Raw genomic sequence first — 4233 nt, forward strand, 5'->3', positions numbered from 1 at the left:
GGAACACAGCACCAAAAACAAAACAAACAAACAAAAAAAGGTCCACTTGAACACCAGTCGCTGTTGCAGGCAGCTCTGAAACAATAAAACAAAGGAAAAACATGCAAACAGACCCTTTATTTGACACACAGATCAGTAAAATCAACAAGTTAAAAACATTAGTGCATCAGCTTCTCCAGCAGGACTCCATCATATAAATGCAGGAGCACGAGTCCCAAGGGATCACCACCAAGTCCCAGAAGCACCTGTGTAGCAATGTGATCTGCTGCACGGAGGAGGGGAGATGCTGCTGTTCAACACCTGACTCGGTGGCAAAGTGAAGTAGATGACAGAGACCCGTGAAGCATTTGTGGTTAGTCGTGGCGAAAGCAACAAGACCCGTAAATTTCAGCAGCGGGTTCCACACCTGAAGGAAAAGGCAGGGACCGATGTGCTTGGTTTCAATTCACTTTAACCGAGTCGCACGCCGATCTGCTGTGCAACAAGAAATTATGACCACAACAGTGGAGCCCAGTGGAAACCCATAACAAGCGTCCATGTTCAAAACTCTGGCGTTCACACACAGCTACACTTTACTCTGACTTTTTTCAGGCTCTTTATACAAAACACGTACGTTGCCATTTAAACTTGGTCCACTGTTGACCAATCAGAGACTCAGATTTGAAACTGACATATGAATGCCTTCACTTTTATTATACAGAAGCGCCAACTTTATGCAATTTGTTCTAAGAAGATAACTTATTAATTGCCGTTTGTGTCCGGACGGAATTATAAAACACCAAATCAAGTTGTGAAAGAAACAGCAAAAATCACAGGATTTGCACAGCGTCAACATTGTAGGTGGCTGGTATGCACTAGTAAACAGTCGAAAAAGAAGAAGAAGCCCCTTCCGGTTCGTCCAGTGTGAAAACCATTGGCAAATTGCGTAACCAGTGTGAAATGAAGCCTCTTTTTGACTTCATTTTTCAGCATCAATTGAAATCTTTCTGTACAGGAATCAAGAATTCCTTCCTGCTGCTCTCTGATCAAACCGAGTCTACATTCTAATGACTTCATTGGAGTCTTGCTGGACGAGTACTCAGCTCCACACAGTGGGCGTACTTACAAATAGACAGACACGGGAAAACCCATCATTCATCTAATTAATTCAGATTGCATTCCAATTAGCCTCTTACAGCATTTCATTTTGCTGCTGCAGACTGTGTCATTAAACACATTGTGATACTAAAGAGAATCTATTGAATATTTATGAATTTGCTCTCAGAAAACAAATTCTTCTTATAAAGAAACTGCAGCACTTCCTTTTGGAGTTCTTAAAACCCTGCAAAAGTCCATCAATGTTGACATGAAAACGCAGGTCACTTTTAAGCTACCAGCTTATTTTAATAATGTGTAAAATTCTTTTTATGACGTGTTTTGAGGCAGAACAGGAAGAACAGAAGCAAAGCAAAAGGGAAACGAAGGTTTCCTGCAGGCCTGACACAGAGTCACTCATGTTCATCATGCAAATCCTTTTGCAACTTTGCCTTTTGTTTTGAAGTAACCTTAAGAAACCACGAAGTAGTGGTCACACTGTGCTCTTTCGTTCATATCTCTGACTCTGTTGACCAGGATGTGTATCATAAATGGTCATCCTAAAATGGCAGTTTGTATAAAGCTTTTTTTTTTTGTTGGTAAAATACATCCCACTTTATATATATATATTATTAAAAGTTGTATATTTGGATAAAATGTTTGTGTTTCAAACTTTGAGTGACCAGCAGGGGGCAGGGTCCTTCAGTGCTGACCAAATACTAGAAAGTTTTTTGATTAAAGGAGATTAAAGCACAACAGTATATGAGCCCATGATGGTGCATTAACATGTATCTCCAGATCTTTCTTATTCTGATGATCAGATTAATCACTAATAGATTTTCTGTGGATGTCATGATAATAACTAATGATAATATCGTATATTTGAGCTGTTGTGTGATCAGTGGGTTATATTAAGTTACAGTTTGACAGAAGGAAAGGGGAAATTAAGAGATACTTCATATTTCTAGGAACTAAGAAATTCTTTCTTTTTCACGACACCGCAGTCTAGTTAATGATTTAGACTCATCTGGACTCCTGCCAACGTCGCCGCAGAGTAAAAAAACCCACACAAAAGCAGTTCTGCTTCAGCAGTCACCACAGGCTGATTGCTGGGTTTGTTTTCGCCATGAAAAACAGCCGACAGCTGGCGGTTCGGAGCGTCTTGTGCATGCGGCGTCTGCTGAAAGAAAAAGTTTGCTCTTCATCAGTTTTGGAAAAAAGAGAGTCAAAATGGGGAAGCAGTCGTGGGGCATTTTCCTTCATCGTCAGCTTCGCTTGAACTGAAGTGTCAAAGATATTCGTTGGCAGGAAGTGGACGGGCTAAAAGTAGAAGAAGGAAAGGGTCAGCCGCCTTTTTATCACGGCAAAACGAACTTGTTAAAAACATTTTTTTGATGTCTTTATATGCATGAAAATGTTTAATCTTAAAATATTTTTAAGGAAAAACTATAACTCTGGTAACGCGAGATTTCCTTAAAAGTTTAACTAATACGTTTAGAAACTAAACTATTCTTGTTTGCACATTTACATTAGCATGACATTTTCTTTTCTTGATTTATGTTATAAACAAAAAAAAACTCCTAAATAGTAACTTATAAAACAAAGTACAGCTTTTTAGGGTCAGTGTATTAATTGATGCACAAAAAAATAAATAAATAACCCTAATGATATTGATTAGAAGCTGTTTTTACAAACCCATGAGTTGCGTGCATAAATCTGGTGTGCATGACACTGACGTGCACACAACAGGAAACAACACTTCAGATCAGCTGTTGTGCACAAACGATCAGAACTTTTGAACATTAAAGACACACAGCTTGTGCACATACAATGTGCAATTCTTTTGTGTGCTGCTATAATGAAGACAATGCAGTTTTATGAATGAAGAGTTATTGCATGGAAGTAAAAATAGCGATAATAATCGAGGACCATGCATGTAAACAGGTAAAGCTCTCTCTGGATAAACGTTTGTGCACATATAACTGACTGAGAGCTTTCGTTTTCATGTCAAATAATCCACCTGTGTGGAAAAACATTTTGTTCAAATAAGATGTTACCCTGACAAAGTTGTGCACAGACGACACCTTTAGTGCACGGAAAATTAAACTTGTGCTGAGACAAAAAAAGATCGCTGAGAAAAGATAAAGACTTGAGCACAAAAGGTGTCAATACCACACAAAATAACAAGTTGAGCTCGTGAGATTGGACAGCGAAAAGAAACGTGTGCGTGTAAGAGAATTCTCACTTTGAGTCTTGTTTCGTTTCAGTTCTTTGTTTTTGTTTTAAGTAAGATGTTTTTAGTAAAATGCTAAAAGTTTCTGTGTGTAGTTTCTTGTATTTTAGTTCTTTACAATTCAATCCATCAAATGATTTCTTGTAGACTCAGAAATAATAATTCAGTCTGTGGGAGTTTAGGGCTCCACATAAAAAAAGAGTCCATTAAAAAGATATTTGTTTGTCCCTGGTGTCTAAAAGATCATTTTCACATGATGTCACTCACAATGACGACAGTGTGTGAAGTTATTTCCAGTTTACACATCTAGACAAGGCTGAGAACTGATCGCTGTTTAACACAAATTAACGTAACTGATAAAAGGTAACCTCAACAACTGTAACTGAAAGTTGAACAATATTTATCTTGTGAATTTCATGACTGTATTTTTATTTTATTCTTCATTAATCAAAGTACAAATGTCAGTAACCCTGTTAGCAGAATCGTGCACAGCTGCTTCCCCAAATTCCTATGGATAATATTAAACAAATTACCCGGTCAAAGTTTGACAAAAGGTACACTGAATGCAACTTGTTCGAAAATTAAGATTAAGATTTTATTCTTTACAATTTATGCTAACGCTAGCATTAGCTTTGCGTATGAAACATGGAGCTTCACATAATTTTTGATGACCAGTTAAAAGTTGCTTAAATGTCCGTACTCACAGAATCACTAAAAACAGAGAAAAAGTCAGAGAATTTCAGTGTGTCTGACATTAAAATAAAACTAATTAACTTTGAATTGTTTTCTAATGCGGTCAAGTGAGCCGCTGTTCATTCTTACGTAGCTCCCCTTCATAAACATCTCAGATCTGTTAAAAAAAAAAGTAAAAAATGATCAAATTCATTGTAAACTGTTGCCAAAAATATAAAAGTGACTATTTGCAT

This window comes from Oryzias melastigma, linkage group LG8 (assembly GCF_002922805.2).
Source record: "Oryzias melastigma strain HK-1 linkage group LG8, ASM292280v2, whole genome shotgun sequence".
NCBI lineage: Eukaryota > Metazoa > Chordata > Actinopteri > Beloniformes > Adrianichthyidae > Oryzias > Oryzias melastigma.